The 20,000-nt window shown below is 33.0% G+C and overlaps 1 long non-coding RNA gene across 1 annotated transcript; it reads right to left on the minus strand.

The window, feature by feature from the left end:
- Positions 1–2,069: 2,069 nt before the first annotated feature.
- LOC127850946 (uncharacterized) lies at positions 2,070–2,965 on the minus strand. The gene is made up of 3 exons (XR_008035584.1): positions 2,901–2,965; positions 2,566–2,637; positions 2,070–2,209 (listed from the first exon to the last, which is right to left on the minus strand). It is a non-coding gene; the product is annotated as an uncharacterized LOC127850946 (long non-coding RNA).
- Between the last annotated feature and the right edge of the window lie 17,035 nt (positions 2,966–20,000).

The following is a 20,000-nucleotide window of genomic DNA, read 5'->3' on the forward strand; positions in this document are numbered from 1 at the left end:
GTATTCAAGATTATTTTATGAAATGTAGAATTGTAATAAAAAAAACATCAAAACGTTAACCAACCAAAAGCAAGTCCATTTTCACGACGGAAGGACTTAAATACAAGGTTTCTTCTGATGTAGGAGTTTGTGACACACCAGAGATTGCCTAGTGATTTATTACGATGTAGCGTTGCAAGGAATTAGATCCTTCTTTCATTTTAAAAACAAAATATGCCTCGAGATTCATTCAGTGTGACTTTGATAATAGATCCTGAAACCCGTATTTGAACTGACCACATCTATGCTTTCTTATCACGGCTGTAAACTCATTTCACATTTTTACACGTGTTTCGCAAAAGAAAGCTTTGGTCTTTGACATTTTACCATGGCATGTTATCGTGACCTTGAAAAGTAGAGCAAAGTTATTGCGCGAAAGGCACCGAGTCGTCTTGCTTTATATTTACTGTGGGTAATTTGAAAATCCATCCGTGCTGGATATACGCATGCTGAATATGACCTATGATTTCATTTCTTATAACTAACATTCTATTGTAAACGTAATATTGATCATAGACATAGTTCCTTGGTCAAGAGACACACGGTATCATCAGGCTGTTCATGCCAGAAAAAAAATGAAACTCCTACTGACACAATTATGCCCAAAACAGGGTCCATAACCCAAGAGTGAAATTGATCTTGTATGCAGAAAACCTAACACATCGCCTTGTAATTTTTGGTAAGGTATATGAAATCCTTTCATAACGCAGTGGCAGCAAATGATAACACAAACGTTAAAATAATGTAAAATAATTTCAAACAAACGCTTTGCCACAGAAAAATCAGTCCCCTATTGCAGACATTTTGTTGGAGTAAGACTTTCCAAAAGATTCATTTAATAAGCGAAAGTACTGTTTATCTTGACAAGACGCATATCTAAGTTTTCAAATCTTTCCGTAACCATACCGACCACAATTTTAGTATGAAGAAAACACTGAAATAATGCCCATATGGTTTTCCAAAACCTAACTTTAGTACTTTCTGAGTTGTCACAGGAACCTGTTTTAGTGATCATATATTTATGTAACGGTTATGACTTCGATTGTTTTCTGACATACAACATAATAAAGTGAATAATATTGATAATGTCCTCTTTCAACAAAGTAGGATAAATCTAACTAAAATACTTTGAGTTATCGCAGAATCTAGATTGTAAGAACGAAAGGACGGAAGAACCCAGATTAAATAACTTTCAAATTTCCAATATGGCCCACCATCCACACACCAAGTGTCCTCTACCTAGCTACGTAATTTGTGATTTTTCGCAAGATTATTTTTGGTTTGTATTAAAAATATAACTAAAAATCGTGGATATTCCCAATGTTGACATGTATCCACATCCCAAACTTCTTCCATAATCCAGTACTGATTGTGTTATCGCAGGACCCCGATTTAGGTTTCAATTATTTACTTAGGCATGTCTATCATAATGTTTATGAGGAAAGAAAACCGAACTAATGCGCATATCCATTTTGCCCCTACATGGACATTGACATACATACACACACCCGTGGACACTAAGACAAACGGGCATTTCCCTTTGATCTCCTCAGGTAAGGGACAAAACAAACAGGAGAAACAGATACGATTGTTCCCCACACCCCCAAAAAAATCAAAATATTAATACAAAACAACACAGAGGAATGAAGTGATCTTCGATGTGATCTTAATGACAAATCTACAACACGTCTTAAGATAACAATGACGAATATTCCTTTCTTCTTCTTATCAATCATTTAATTTAAATCAAGGTTCGTGAAAAATGTCTGATATGTATTGCTCTGAGACAATCTTCCGCCTAAATGTTACGTCAACAAATGATGATACAATTTAAAATAATATATTTTTATCTAAAAGTAAATCAAATTGAAATGCAATAACAATACAAGTCTATATTACAAGTTATAGTGTGTATAGTTCAAATCTGTTAATTTTATCGAAATGCAGATGTTATTTCGGAAAGTAAAACTCCGTGGATGCGACTGTTGTGGTCTGTACACATCGGAATCTCTCGATATTATATCTTATGCGTTCAAGACTTCCTCGAAATTGACTAAGAGATCCTCTATGTGGAATACCTTGTCGATCGATATTATTGTACATCTTTAGCTTTTCGTCACACAATTGTATCAACCTCAAGTCCTCAGTGTTCAACGTCGACAGAATTTGCCTACAAATATAATAGTTCGATAGCAGTAAGCACAGTTATTTTTTATGAAAAATGTTTGTACTCATACATAATTCAAATTGTTGTTATCTACGCGCATATCGTTTAAGATGAAATATCTATAAATCACTTAGCTAGCGAATTAATCCTTTGAAATTGATCCGTTGTGTAAACTGTCATGGTATTAAGTTGAATTACTTGAAGCATTACCATTTAATATCATGTGCTTCAATTTAGTCAAATTACTTTGCTTTTGTATGAAACTTTTGTAGGAGGAGTTTTTTTCTACCTCTATGTACATTAATGTGGTTGTTAAAGTAAAATGTAGTAAAATAAAAATATACGACAATAATGGTTACATGGTATGTTTTTGGTTACTAAGATCTCGTGTCTTCTGATCCTCGATCTCTGTTATCATTTTTTTCAGATGGCTATAATATTGTAAAAAAAACACAAATCATCACTTATTTATAAATATCATTACGCAATTGAATTACGCTTATACGTCATAAATTTGTACTTTCAGTATAATGACAATTCAGACAATGAGATTTATTAAAATTGTAAGATGTGTGCCGATTAATAAGATTGCTTAAGTAGGTTTTAACAAACAAGCATATTCTGATATATTTTATGTGACAGCTAAATATATCCAGAACAATTATATAATTTAAACAATTCAAATAATACTTACTGCAATCTATTTTCAAGCGATGTTTTATAATCACTTAGGCGCCATATTTGTTCATACACACAGTCCAATCTGCGAAAAGCATGACACTTATTGAATGTACGCCGCTCAATAAACCACTTTTACAAATTAAGAAATCAAAAAATAAAAACAATCATAAATATTGGTATAATGGATGGATGCTCAATACTGCCATTTGACCTCTGATTGTCGCCTAACCTAAAACCTCACACACGTTTCAATGGCGTTTTATGTCTTGTTATTTGGAGATTAATTGATTTAAAAATTGGCAGGAAATACATATTTTTTACATCGACTTGGCTTTTATGTTAAGCGATAAATGTTTCCTATGCAACATTGACAAAAAATAACATAAAACATTACACGATTAAAGCTTGGGTCAGCGCTTTGAGAAGTATGGCGGTTGTTAACAAGTTTATCGACACGCTTAATCTTTATGAGCCAAGCTATTATATAAAAAAAATGCGCACTTGCACAATTAACAGCAAAGAAATAACAATAATAATCTCCTTTGGGCACGCACCCACAATATGTTGAGTTGAAGTATGCTAATTATTATAACTACCCTAACAATCACAAATCCGAGATAATGCATATACGTGTTATGCATATAGCTGTAACACTTTTCCTGTCCCAGTAGACTATCATACATGTAAGGGTACATGTACTGTCATACGATGGAATGATCTAGTTTATGTTATTTTAGACTGACTGGACTCAATTCGGGACATCGTATGATGTGGTGCTCTGGCGGTCACGGGTGTTGACCAGGCCACGAACTACTGTTGATTTGGGTTAAGATACAATTTTGAAGGGATGATGGGGAGTTTGTTTACTTGTTGAGACCATCACGTTTTTAGAACATGACCGTTTATATAAGCATTAATATAATCATTTAAATAAGCATTTATAAAGGATTAGTATAAAAGCGGGGTATTTTTTAACAAACTGGGAGCCGAGCCAAGCCAGCGGTTTTGAACTCGCACAGTGAACATCCCAATTTAACGGCTTCACGGGATAGTGCAAGAGAGACGGACATTTGGACATTTACTTATTGGACGGATTATATTTGTGTTGGAGTATCTTGTTTATTTTTGTCTCTATCTAGTATCAATCATTTAATAAGGATAATATACAGAACAATATAATCTATACGATCATTTAACCAAGAATAAAAGTTGGTATATTCTACAAAAAGACTTGTTGCCTTATTACTTTGCAAACTTGATGGGTAGTTAAACGAACCTGGGACATTTAAGTCAAAACAAAAAAATTACACAACGCGACTTTAACGAACTTTGAGAACCAATAGATTACATAAGGGCAGAAGTGCCACATAGCATAAGATGCAATTTTCGCTGATCTATTTAGCTTTAACAGAGAACCAGGCGAACGGAAATATGCTCGGGTGGACTGATGAACGATACGATTTACAAAGAGTGTAATGGATAACATCATTGGCAAAAAACGCTCCACGTCCATGAAAATTGGAAAACAGAGCTCATAGATCACAGGCAGACGAAGCGGCGACTATATGCCCATTTTTAGAAGCATTTTAAATTACAATTTGAATACAATGTGTTGTTTAAAGCGACTCGTTTGTTTTTGAAAAACTAATTGATATTGTTTAAAACATCTTCATATTTGTAAAATGCAATATCTCGCTGATGTATTATCAAACCGGTATTAGGGGGGGACCTTGGAATGCCCAACCAAGTATGGAATGTTCAAATGGTTTTATAACTTCAAGCATGCATAAATGCTGTTGAAAAGCTAGTAAAACTATATTGCTGAATAACTAACCTTTGTCGGCGAGCAACAATGTCTTTTTATATGCCATCCTATAAAATAAACAATTTTGTTATTATTGTAATTACTATGTTTTTGTACACAATTAACCCTGCATTGTACTCTGCAGTGACCAAAATCGATTCGTTCGGTACTATAATAAATGCATTAAATTACCAGTTTACAAACACGTTAAACAAATGTGAATCTTACCCATCAATTACCAGCATGAGCAATTGGCCTCTAGCTTGACTACCCGAGTTTGTTTTTTTAAGAGAAGCGTTCAAAAGTTTTAATGCTGTGGACGTCCATTTTAAACATTTAAACCCTGTGCGAAAGCCAAGTCAGACCACAGGGACACAACTGAACAACTCGAATTTTTCGTACCAAATACTACACCTCTGGGTATTTACATCTTTGCCAGTTTAGACATCAGATGCACATGTTAACAAACGTTATTGAAGTTCACCAAATAATAGGGACTGCTAAATATATATTAACTTCGTACTCCAAAAGTTGATAACAATTCTCAAACGTCTTCAATGTATCCGTGGTTTGACTTATCCGAATATGGAACTTAAGAACAATTTGATAAGTTATATATCATCAAATAAAATATAAACCTTGTATACATTCAAGGACAAAAAACAAGTTCGTGTTAAGTTAAACTAAAAATCAAACGATGTATGTTTGACACAGTCAAGAGGCTTTAAGATGAGTCAATTTGATTCCATATTAAACCGTTTTTCGTACAGGGTTTGAAAATCGATTAAAGTTCCAGTTAAACAGAGAAACGATACGTTTTAAAACAATTGTTCTTCAGAAAACCACGTCCCCGTAATCTAACATTCAAATTAATACCGCGAGGTATTGTATTTAATGTCAATAAATCAATTAGGAACCGAGTCTGAAATAACTGCCCTATTTGAGTTACGATAGGAGTGTACCAGTAAAAAGTGTGGGTATTTTGCGGTACTGCTTACTGCATCGATATAATCGTATTTAATAAGACACTGTAATCTTGGCATTTGACAGGTAGGCCTTGAAATTGATTGGCGTTTTCCTCTTGTCATGAGAACCTGTCATAACAATCTGAATTAGTGTAGGTCTAAGATCTGTTTAGATATTGCGGACAGGACATTGCATACATATTTACTATTCGACTATCAAGTGGACTGCCTTTGTGGATTGTAAAGAATAACACCGCTACATCATGTGGTGTTTTATTCCGGAAGATCTTAACCAGATTAATCCCCGGTGACATTATGGGAAATAAATTGCCAATGTAAGAATTACACTACATTTGTGTCAGTACAAAACCCCATCGATCCCCATGGACACGATTGGAAAACTTATTGTTAAAGACATTTTTTTTAAATCGCATTACAATGCATTTGTTCTAAATTTTGAATTATGTTTAGCGACGTGACCAGCAACGATCTGAACTCATAATCTGTCGAAATATTACGACGGACGACACGCGTCAAACAAAAACAAAACATTTAAACAACTTTGTGCATGAGCTTGTTGTACTCCCATGTAATTTTCAGTAACAGACAATTAATTAAGATGCAAATGTGTATGTACACGTGGTTAAACCGAATACACGAGTAAGTGAATGTAAAAGAATCATCAAAATAACCCAACATTTAATAAACTACATACAGTCGTCTTATTTCTGCTTCCAGATTGTCCAACTCTTTTGTTTGAGTTTCTATAATAGCAAGCAAAGTACCCTCATTTGAGCGACAATTGTTCTCGCATCTTTCAAGTTCAGCTCTGAAACATAGCAACAAATGGTCGTCGCTTGAATTTAATATACTTTATTTTAGTGTTATAAACTAAAACAAACACCAGTCCTGATGTTTTAATACATTACTACATTTCGTTGCATGATTACCATACGTGTGCTTGTATATATAACTATATACAAGTATTTTGTTTGCTTTGTTAAGTAAGTTCGTTCTTACTTAGGTACGAATGAAAAGCATAAGATAATGTTTCAAATAAATATTCTATATATTTGTGCACTTTTTCTAGTCCGTAGTAGTTGTTTAGTAACTGTAAATACAATGGAAATTTATTTTGTTTAAAAATAGAATTATTTTACCATAAAGGGACGTGCAAAGGACACAATATGAAGCGGATAGTACACATGTACGACACGTTAATATTTTATTACATTACATTAATTTAGGTTTAAACGCTTGTTTCTCACGAATATTTTATTTGGGCTGCACAAGATAAACCCTCAAGTAGCATCTTATGCAAAAATTACATCCATTGACTTTTTGTATTACAATTTTCACACACATTAAGTATTTTGAATCCATAAACGTGTATAAATGCTCGTAAAATTCATATGACGTTTGAGAGAAATTAACGAAGGGTTACACTACTTCGCCAAAATTATTTGACAAACTATGTATGACTTTTTTCGCCGCATTCAAGCGTTTATGTTGGTCATCTAACGCCAATCATACAATCTACTTACACTTGACAAGGACAAGTTAAGTCGATATTTGCAATTATTTGGTTATTATTATTAAGTATCAAAGAATCAAATCTAGTTAAACGATAAGGAAATAAGTTATATTATCTACATAATTTGTCAACCGAATTTGTGGAAGAAATATCGTTAATCTTTTTCATCCACAAAAATAGCTCTCTTGTAAAACATAGTATTGTAATAGATTCCCGAAACTTACGACACTTGAAACAAAAATGTACTATCTGTTTAGCACGTCACGTTGTGGCATTCGTTATTTTGTTATTTGTCTGCATACGCGCATGTTTGTTTATTAGTTATGGGACAATTTTAGGTTCGGCTAGCCCTCACATCGGTCTTAAGCCCCACTGCTTTGCATTGACTGTTTGAAGGCAGTTTAGGAAATTTTGAGGTCGGGTCGTGTAATTATATTAACATTAAACGCCCAACGCACAGTAATCATAACGTTTTGCCACAATTGATTATACTAAGTGCTACTAGTAAGTTTAGACAACAAAGTGTTTGATGTATAATACGTATACAATGAACGAACATAAGTAAAATTATTGTACTAAATGTTTATACTTACTTGATAATGAAATACTTCGCCAATTGTTTAGCAGCGATATCATTTCAGTTTCCTCTATTCTAAAGAATAAAAAGAACACTATATAAAGACACTTATTCTCACACAGTGGTAATCATACATTATCATTTGTATATGGGGATGGAATTTCGATATATAAACATCAAACGTTTTCCTTTTTAGACTTCGTTGTCATTGCATTGCATGTATAATTATATCTTAAACCCATCTCTATTAATTCAGATGAACTAGAAATAATGTATTAAAAACAAAAAACTTACACTTTGTGAAGCGCAAACTGATCGTCAACGCACAACCATCTGAAAATATAACATGCTCGGAAAAAGTAAGTGTATACAACTTTTTTATTTAATTTAGTTAATTATTATGTAAAGTACCTTTAAAATGTAAAATAATTATTGCAACAATACTAAGAATGTAACGAATATGACATACGATATTGCCTATCACATTTTATTATAATGATCGACGACATAACGACAATAAAAAAAAAAATCGAAATATGTTATTTCAATTGACATTAAATTACATACCGTAGTTGTTCCTTCAGGGTATTTACTTCGACGTTCGATTTGTCTAATTTTTGCAATACCTCGTCGAGTTCAGAAAATGGCTCCTGGGTGGTATTTCTATTGGAAAATAAGATCCAAATCAGGTGCCGAAAAATAGACATAAGTGTGTACGTATGACATAGTGATTACGAGTTGTAATCGATATATCACCTACGTTTGAAACATGTTTACTACTGTTTATTTGCTGTCTCCATAGCTCATTACTTTTCAGGACGAGTGAATTGGTTTCTGTCAGAGAATAGTCATTTTTAAGACAAAAGAGTAAGTTTTAAACCATTTCAGTGGGTCCACTAGTAGACGATAACCACAATAAATATGTTTATTATATTTGTGAAGTGTCAGTATTATTGTATTTAAAAAGAAACACTAAGAACAAGTCAATTTAGAATTAGAATATGGTCCTAGATCGCTCACCATTCAATAAACAACAATTAAACAAGAAGAGCCAACTTTGACCCAAGGGAATTAACACCGCTTCGCCTTATTATTTCAGAGAATATCTGAATATCAATATTACAGGTAAACCCCTGGCCATTGTGGAGCATGTTCATAGGCGATTTTCGAACAATATTTGTAGAGCACCACTATGTGATGTCACATACCGAATACCAAATATGAAACCTCTGGTCCGTTCGGTTTAAAAGAGGATTTTGCAATGTAACTCTATATTGATCTTGCTATCATGTGACCCCAATGGTGGGCATAATTTCTTTGAAAAACATTGGAAGTGGATCAACAAAGAAAGAGGATATGTTACATGACATATGCCTTAGACCTTAAGGTTTCAGAAAAATCTCACTGTAAACATATCAGGAAACCAAGTTCGGAGCCAATTTAATCTAACGGGTATTATTACGAGTAAATCTCACTTATTAGGGGACTAGCATTAGCTACATCCTAATACAAAAGTCTATACCTTACAGTGTAATGAGATATTTAATAGCTTTCCCTTAAATTCAATCTTAATGCCGTGGTCGATATTTACTCCAGGACCAATATTCACACAAACTTGGTACATGACCCACTCTATGTTTCACTTGCCGTAAATGTAATTTCTGAATTCTGGTTTACAAGGAGATTTTTCTTGCGGTTTCGAATGGAATGTTTTTAACGTTTCCCGATATTTACAATAAGGGGAAAAACCAGAAACATCATTCAGCGAGGCAAGTTTGATCCCAGGGATTTTATAAACGCATTGGGTCCACAAATCGACCTTACAGATTAAATATCTAACCCATGTGGGCTTAGCGGTTTCAGAGATTTTAAAATGTTCACTTAAAACATAAATGAAACCCTAAGCCGTGTGCAAACATGTATTACCAAACGGGCATCTTTTTTTTTAAACTTAGATCATGATCACTATACGATTCAAAATACTATACGTTTGGGCCTTTCTGTTTCAGAGATTTTTTAACTATTTACACATATAGACAACGAGTAACGTACAGCGAGGCCATTATGCCATCTGTGGAAGGTGTTTTAACAAACTTGTGATCGGATCACAATGCAAAGTGACATGCAATTTACAAAGTCGATAAGCCTGGCTGTTTAAGAAGAGACAATTTTGTTTTCAGTTTTCACTTACATGTGCAGAAAATAAGTGTGGAGATATTTCTAATCCCAGGGATATGACTATATCAGAAATAAACGAGGACCACCTAACCATGCTTCGCCCCAATTTTATTCAATGGCCTTGTGGAATATTATTTAAGGTTTAAATGTTTAGCTCTGGTAGCCTATATATGCTACGGAACGAATGATGTTAACAAATTTGACAGGGTTGTAAACCAATTATCATTCCTATTGAGTGTTGTTGTTTTTTTAATTTGGCAATTTGTAAAGGCGAATATTACGTTTTAATGAAAATTAAACGCACGACAAACAAGGCGCTTTCAAAAGCTAAAATTAACAAGTGGTCTTCATACAGTTGTATTTGATATATTTAAAGATATCATGTTACTGTCGACACACAAACGACACGTGTCCGAGAAACAACATATTGTAACACTGCAACAAAATGACTGAAATGAAGAACAACCACATTTACTTACCGATTGTTCCTTTAGAGAAGGTATACCTTAAAATAAAGTAATACACCAATAATTTAACGTATTGCGAATGCAGAATCAGAAAACACTCTTTCGGGATAAATATTTAATATATAAGGCATGATAAAAAAGCAATACGGACAACTTTCCATATGGCTAAAAATATGGCGGTTGTGATGCTGGTCTTGATGTTGGTGGTTTTGTAGGGGGTGCAATAAGTGGTGATGGTGTTGGAGTAGTTCACACTCTTGATTGATGTGATTCACACGTGTATAATGAAGAATTTGTAACATTATTGTATATTACCATGTTAGCACATTTCAATGAATAACCTATGTTTCATGCAAATAATAATGCTGCAAAAGTAAAAAGTGGTTAGAAATAAACGATCACACAATCATTTCATGCAACGATACAAACAACGCTATTTCAGATTGCATACATAAATATTTAAAAAACTGATTGATTGCTCAAACGCATCGGGAGCGCTTAAACTTGTAATTTCCGTATTTCTAGATATACAGCTATGCTTGAGGAACAGAAAGACAAAAGAAAAGTCCATATGGAAGGAAATGTCAGCTAGCGCATTCATTTTGTTAAATTGCTCTTTCATATTGCTTTTTTACTAATGCGTATCGTTTGATAACATGTCCATGTTGACATGACACAATTAAATATCAATATATGAGATTGTTTGTTACAGACATATTGCAACTTCGATGTGCATTTGTTATTCTCATATCACTCGTTAGCATAATATGGTAGTTTATTTTCAAATGTTGTTTCTTGATAAATGTTAAGTGCATATTATTTTGTGTAAATTGATGCAAATGCATCTATTTAGTACCATGTTTATTCAAGTTGTTATCGCTTATTAATTTGTACATTACAACTGTAAATTAGTTATTGAACTGATTATCACACTATCATGACATTAGTACTTCTGCTTTACGCAAAATGAAATTCATGACAGGCGAAATGACAATTTGAAATATGAATTTCATATTTAACGGTGACGCAGAAATATCGGGAATATTAAACACCAAGATATGTGTAAATATATAAAAAACAAATGATTTTGTCGGAAAGGCCATGTCCCTGCAAGTAAAACCCATGTATCGTTTAATACGTTTATCTTTCAGTTCTTTCTTGTGTTCGTCTTTGCGTGTCCGTCATATATCACGATGGTTATTTTAAAGCGGGGAAAATTGGAAATCGACAGTTTACTTAATACATTTTAATGATTTCCAGGAATAATGACAAATGACTTTACATATTAAATAAATTGTTTACTGCATCAGGAATGAGCGTTATGACAGGTTGCACATTGCCTGTAAAAATGTATTACATGGCCAGATCCGGACATGTCTTTCACATGGATGCTTGAGTAAGTAGCGTTTGCGGACATGCGTCACTAAACGTACTGACTGTTGTGTGTGTATTAACTGTATGTTCTACATCTTTTCAACTGTCTCCAAAACTTTGAGAAAATTGATATGGGAGAATTTTAATTTTTAATTGCCAAACATGCACACAGGTAAGCTCAAACAACTCAAAAACTCAAATAAATTATACACCGTTTTCAAACAAGTATTTAAAATAGGCATCGTAGTTCATAATCTCTTCAATAGCGTTTTGTTGTTTTTGTTGTTGTTGTTGATTGTGTGCGCTTTTTAGGCGGGGGTTCGGGGTTAATCAGTTTAGATGATCATATGAATATATGAATGTAATGTTATCTTAAGGCAACAGCATGCGCAATTGTTTAGAATTAACAATCCATGTCCAATTATAAATAATCTTCATTGTCCATTATGAGGTGCCATTTATTCCGCCATTTCGCTAATGTAAAGATGTGTTTAATGTCTCATTACTCCAGCTTTGGTAGTGCTTGGTACGTTCGGCTCTTATCGAAGCGGACTTGATTCAGTCACCATTCGGTGCATGTGGGTTTAGGCGTTGGTCATTTTTCTTAAAAGATTAGGCTTCCTGCGGGTACCCCGATCCCGCTATAACCTCTCTTAGCTATATTTAAATATCCGTAGTTTAAATATATCTTATTCAAATTTCAATTAACATAAAAGTATAAAAGTCATTGGTACTGTTTAACAAATGATTTCTCGCCGAAAGGAGCTTCGAAATGCACACCTGCACAATCGTTATACGCACGCAAACATAGATAAACGCACACATACCGACATGACATGAGTCATGAGTGTAAACGCGTGTCAATTGTCAATTGCGAAAAGAAATAACATTCATTAAAATAATTTTAACAGATATTCAAAGCATGAACGATGACTTTTTTTGTACAGAACACGCAAGAAAAAAAAATACCGTTTTAGTCCATCATAATTTATATGCACGATATCAACTCAATAATGTCAGTAGGCAACATGCATATACTTGCTGAAAACTCCTTCCATAAGTCCTAAGAAATATTTTGGTAAATCAATCTGTACCAAAATGGTTTATTTACATTGAAAATAATACCTAATTTCCATCTTAAGTCCCTTTTTCTTTGACCTAATCATATCAATATGGATTTACAGTATATAACAGCCATGATATGGTAAATAGTTTCACAATATCTATGTTGAAAAAGACAGTCAACGATATTTGAACAACACAGAACTTGGCAGATACATCGCCGATTTAGTAAACAAGTAAAAAGAAATTCTTATGAAACCCTAAAGTAAATTGCTCATCCGTACAAAATCAAAAAATCAGTTGGTTTTCTCCAACATAAAAACCATAAGAACCAAACAAAGTTGCATTTGTTCAATGTAGAGATTTAGGTTTATAACACGGGGAGATTCAAAATGTAAGGTAGACGTTTAAAATCAAGAATGAGACATTTATGTCGGTATGCGACCAATAAGTAATAAAACAACCTGAGTTCCTTTGTTAATCTGTTGACATCTCTTTCCATGTTCTCAATGACAGAGTTTGTCCATTTCAATGTCTCATATCCAATCATTACTCCTTCCCACTGCAGCGGTTCGCTTGTTAATCTACAAAACGCATGTTTAAACCGTTGAGCACTGCAAATTAATCATCGCAACATGAAACGTACTGTATAGTATTAGAAAAATAAGATCAGGTATCTTATTCTTAAAGAACTTGTTTTATGGAAGTACACATTTTGGAAGTAAAACAGTGCATTTACAAACAAGTTATTTTAACTGATATGTTCCAAACATGTGAACATTATTTGAAAGTTCAAATTGAAATACAGTCCTCTCTATACAAATTTTCAGCTAAAACTGTATATAGTATGTATGTGCAATTACATTGTTTTGAAATATGAAACTGTTTTTTATTGTATAAATAGGTTATTAATACACACTTCAGCAATAGTTAAATATGAAGAAATGATCATTGTATTTAACGAGGTGCCGCGTTATTCGATTAAATACCATGGGCCTACTTTGTTCTTAAAACAACAATGTTCGGTTCAGTAAGGTATTTTATGTTGTTTTTTATTTTAAAGCGATGTTCATACGTATAACCATGTACGATTGCGAAATGCTTCTAGAACACGCAATAAAAAGCAACGATAAAAGCAAATTACCACACATTTACCGTAGCATTGACCCAGTGCCGTGTTTGAAAATTGCTTAGTGCCTGCGACTATTTATAAATTGTAAAGTTAATAATATAACATCTTCAGATCAAAACTGGAGGATTTTTAAGTTTTTAAATATTTGTGTTTATTTCTCTATATATTAAAATGTGTCCATTATGGCAAAGCAAACATATTCTTTCGCGTCTCTATGTTTATCAGAAATATTAACGTAAATTTAAAAACAAATCACAAAGAAACTTGCATTTATACAATAATAAAAGTCAAATGTAGTTTTCACTGATGTTGGCTATCTCTCAACAACGATTGGGATTCGATGCAGTTCTAAACGTATAAATAGATTATTTTAATATGAAAACGCTCTGTGTCTAAAATACCTATCAAGTTTAGACTTCTGCGAATTCGAAATGTTGCGATCTTCCTTTGACAGCCAATGCAATTTGAGTTGACGTACACTCTGTATTCGCATTGCGATATGCTGTTAAATGAGCATTTTGAATCGTCAAAACCTGCTTTGCACTGAGAACACTATCGAAATGATACATGTAATGCACACTCTTCATTATTTACCTTAGTCTTGCAACTGAAGTTTCCTAAAACATAATAATTATGTTAAGTCTCGAGTTCAATAACACAGAATGACATAAATGCCCGTAAAGCGCAGATGGAATGAGATAAATATACTTTCTTATGTGAATACAATTTAAACATAAATATAAACTTTTTCATGCAGATACGTATTATAGTTTGGAAATATTTCTGACATTTCTTGTTGTATCAACGAATTTAACGCTATCGTTATAGCAGGCAGAAGCCATTAGGTTCATTTATTAATTGCATTTTTAAAAAGTATTAAATGTTGATGAACTTTAAAATCGGTGATATCTTAATGGTACGGGGTTTGTGATATAAATCCAATGTTTATCTGGTCAATGCACATAATTCGCAAAATTAAGCATGCAGACATGCGAGTACATTTCTGTTATCATATAATTTAATACAAAGGTAGTTAAACATATTTGATTATTTCGATGTATACATCTTTAAGTATTTTTCAAATTAAAAAAAAAACAATATATAGGAACGATAAGTAATGTTTTACCGGGTTATAAGTAGCCTCTGCAGATGTCTGTTGGCTGTAATAAGCGACATCACAATCAATGTTCCTGTAATCAAATAAAAGATGAAAGAAAAAATTACTTAGCTTTGTCACGTTTTGCAAACAAAAATAAGGATTTCTGATTTAAATTATAAAGATGTGAACTGTTTGACGACAGGACGTTAGTCTTTTAAGAAATAGTCAGTGTATTGTATGTGACTTTTGGTATCATGGGATATCAGAAGAGACTGATATGGGGTTTGAAAAGTAGGGGAATGCCGAGACTTTTACACGCCATATCGAACATGTCTGATATCACGTGATTTCAAAAGACACCAACCATATATTCTAGTCATTATTCCCCTTTTGTTTTCAAACATATTGTTTTTAAAAGTGTTAACACAGACCGCAAGTTGTTAACGATTTACAGTAATATCAATTATTCAAAGAGACAACCTGATGAAATCGTTATACCGCCTAATGACGCCTACATGAATTAATTTGTATTGAACATTACACATACGAAACAGTTCTGAATAAAATCATTTAAACACAAAGAAATATAAATGAAGCTAATGTTAAAAAACGTATAGCGAGAAAGGGCCATTTGTCGTGATATAAAGCACACACACACACAAATTAAAATAAATAAAATGACGTATTTTAAACTATTAAAACACCCAGATTGCATACTCTAGTCTGCACATAAAGATGGATTTAAAAGTTTGAAATGTACACACGAAACCAAAAAAATATAATCATACGGATTATACATCATCACAACCAGTGGCATTGTTTAGAAGAGAGTCTTTCATAAACTGTTTTCGCCATATAATGATTCATTTTATATTCAAATCCTGACCATGTTCTCTTGAGGAAGTATGGATGATCAACTGGGCAATGTAAACAAACATGTACGAATTACATTTTAAGTATCTGCGACGTGTGTGAAATGTGATGTTGGTTTGATTGATAAAAAGGAGACACACGCGGAATTAAAAACAGTAATTTGATCATTTAAAAATACATTAACTGCATTGTGTAGCAATAATAACGTGCGCGAAAAATGAAATTATCAGGATATCGCATATATTTGTTGCGAAAGTTGTGGGAATTTCTTGGCTGCAATCAACATGTGTAGTACAATACGATGTATTAATCTGTCGCATGCAAAACGGACATAATTTGCTAAACAGTATTAATATTTTAATCATCAAAGTGGAGTATTGGGGATTTTGTATTTAAAGGTAAAACTTTTAAATAATGCATTTAAACATGCACCTCTATTAATTAAAGTAAACTGCCAAGATGGCGATTGCTGAACTTAAAATTCTATGCACGTTATTTGTGTTCTAAATGACGATTCCTTATTTGTTCATATCCCGTCATTCATGATCATGCGTTAAATCTTTTATTTAAAGATCGATACAACGTATGGAATTGAATATTGAATGTTCATGTTCATTTTAATCTATGGCTTATCTGTTTTACCTTTGGGTGTGAAGACGATAAACATCATTTGAAGATAGTTTTTGCTCCAAAGACCCATAAAAGCCTTTATACAAATTGAGTTTGCCCCTCGCATGGCACAGTCTGTAATATAAACGAATACAAGAATGAAGAAATTGTTATCAATTATTATTGTATATACTTTTAATATTTTTCACTATGAAGCATATTTTCATTTCCGTATCCAGTAGGGATAACAGCAAATAGACACATACAAAAACGTTTCTGATATATTTTGCCTTAAAAGTTTTTAGTTTATGTGTCTTTAAATTGACGACTACATGGTACTTTATGTTACTTAACAAAACAATTCTATGCATCCTACCGCTAAATGGTTTTATAGAAGGAACGTTAACATGTCATGTAAAGTTTTGCTTAACACGCCGGGTCACCTTAACATGCCTACTTCGTAAACATATAGGATTACTTTTTGGCCTTTCACTTTATGTTCAATGTCATGTGAACTTAACACACGTAGACCATTTAACTCGTTAAAATGTATCAACATCCTCAGTCATGTGTACTTACATTTCAATTTAAATATGCATTAAAGGAATTAATTTCAAATAAATGCACTGTTTAACAATATAAGTTGTTAGTACATGCAGCGTTTCTATTTATTGTTTGAAAGATGGCAAAAAACAGTGAAATACGAACTTTTCTGCTGACATAACCTCAATGGATCCTTTTATTGTATTAATACTGTAGAATATACCCGAATTACGTGATGGTCTAAATTACTTGTTTTCGCTGAACTTAAGTACATTATTTAAGGACTGTGAACAGTGTCAGTGACTTATTATGAGTGTTTAATCTCATTAGTGTAGTACATGTTCTTTTGTTTAATGTTCGATGTAAATCGACGTAGAATTAAACGGGTTTCTTGGATAAATTGATCGTTTCTTTTTAAGCAATTTAATTAATGTCTATTCACAAAGATTGCTTGCTTACATCGACGTTTTGAATAGAAAAGAAGTATGACGATGAACAATTGTATCGTGTCCGTCGCTTGCAGATTTTCAACTTATCATGGAAGGAAACAAAACTGTACGAAAATAAACATGGTTCATACAAAAACTTTGGTGAGAAGAGAATTAGCCAGTAGATGTTTGACTTGTAAATGTCAGCTAATATAAAATTCGTCAATGGACGATTTTTTAAGACAAAAAAATAACAATATCGGCGGGGATAAGTTCTTGACCATGATCTACAAGGGTCAAGGGTAGACCTTGACATGTTTTAAGTTGGTATATTTGAAGGGACCTTTTCACGTTTTGTACAATTGACAAAATTGTTTCAGATTCGCAAATTTTCGCTTAAGTTATGATGATTTGTGAGGTATTAGTAATATTTCACATTAACCATTCTCTAAAATATCCATTATATGCATCTTTTGACGATTTAAAAACCTGATAAATATAAAGCGTCGCAACGCGAAACGATTAAATAATTTGGAGAATTCTGTTGTTGGCATTACATTTTGTGACACTACGAGGATTGCTCATATAAAGTATTAAATGCATCATTTTTCTATGAGTATGGATAGCCAAGTGTTAGGCTTTTACTCCAGGGGTTAGTGGTTCGAGTCCAGTTGAGGGTACCTTTTTTTCTTTCTTTAATTGTATTCTTGTTTTTTACTAGAGCTTTTTAGATCCTGTTTTTACATTAATCAATATATAGCTTTTAGTTCCAAACCACAACACATGCAAAAAATCTGTGAAAAAGTCCCTTTAAGAGGCATACGTTACTGTTTTTTCTTTGAATTGTTGAGGACAATATCGCGTGGCGTAACCATGAAAGATCACAAATACTTTTGATATTGCTGCTCAAGGTTTGATTCAATTAGTTTAATCTGTTTTCTTCTATTTTAACAATTAAACGCTGACATTTATGTAACAAATATTTGATTCAAATAAATATTATAAGATAAGTATAATACTATATTAGTGTCATGAGCTTTACTTTAACGGACTCGTCTCAGAAAGGCTTACACGGCTCGACAATCTGTATAAACTTTTCTTCAACTCGTCGGATAAATTCAAGTACACAATAACACTAATATAAAGTATTTTCTATATTGTCGTCAAAAAAGCAAGTTCACAGGAAATTGCGTAACGCAAATTAGCGCCCAAAACAGTCTTTGTCAAATACATTGTTATAATAATTCAAAGGTAAATTACAATGACATCCTTTTTGTTTTTATAAAGTCAATGTTAACCCTTCCATTCGGAAACAGAACGGTTTAGAAGCCTTTATAGAAGCATTAGAAAACAAAACAGACATGACAATCCCATCTAAAGCAAAATGAAGAAAGGTGTGTAACTTTTATTGACAACAATATCATAATGTTCAATGGAAGAGTATAAACATATATTAAAGGTGTTGTACAAGGATAGAAACTAAGAAGAAATTATGCATGTAGCTACTTAATGAGATTAGCAACTGACGAATGATGAATGTCTACATGTGTTGAAGCATATTGACAATTCAGCCCTTGGAATCATATGTGAGAGAGAAGCTAGACTAATTCCTAGAACATGCAAATTCGACTGACGAAGTCATACGTGCATTAATGCTAGAAGATGGAATCCTGATAGAAATTTTAGATACTATTGTGAGGACGAAACATTGGACATTGACAACATCAGTTACACTAAACCCACCGACAAGATTATGTGTTTGATACAGAACTCAAGCCATCCTACAGAAACGAAACAATCCATTCAATACGGTTTACTGATACAATTCCAGAGATTATAATCCAATGCAGAAGATTACCGGCATCATAAACAAATATTAAGAAACCAACTTCTCAAACTGCGATATAGCTGAAAGTTGCTTGATAAACGGTTTGTACCAGAGGGCAAATTAAATAAATGTAGAGAAAGTATTTTGAAACCAAAGGAAAATAAGAAAAAAATATACAAGACATGAGTAAATCTGGTTCGAATATTCTTGAAAAAACTGCCAAATATTCATGAACTTGTACAAATACATCTACCTACACTAAACCAATTGTAGAAAATGAAAGAGATGTTTACTGCTACCCAAATAATTGCGTTTAAAAGGAAGACGGGAACAAATCTGATGTCATGGGAAGACAACTCGTGTTGTCCAATCCGAGACAACAAAGAAGTACAATGTACAATAAAACTTATAGTTTGTAAAATGTAAGAAAGACGGAAAGACAAAATGGCTTAATAGAATTTCCTCAGCCGGTAGATACCATTGTGCTAGTAGTAGAAGTAGTAGTAGTAGTAGTAGTAGTAGTAGTAGTAGTAGTAGTAGTAGTAGTAGTAGTAGTAGTAGTAGTAGTAGTAGTAGTAGTAGTAGTAGTAGTAGTAGTAGTAGTAGTAGTAGTAGTAGTAGTAGTAGTAGTAGTAGTAGT

Source organism: Dreissena polymorpha, chromosome 11 (assembly GCF_020536995.1).
Source record: "Dreissena polymorpha isolate Duluth1 chromosome 11, UMN_Dpol_1.0, whole genome shotgun sequence".
Taxonomy (NCBI): domain Eukaryota; kingdom Metazoa; phylum Mollusca; class Bivalvia; order Myida; family Dreissenidae; genus Dreissena; species Dreissena polymorpha.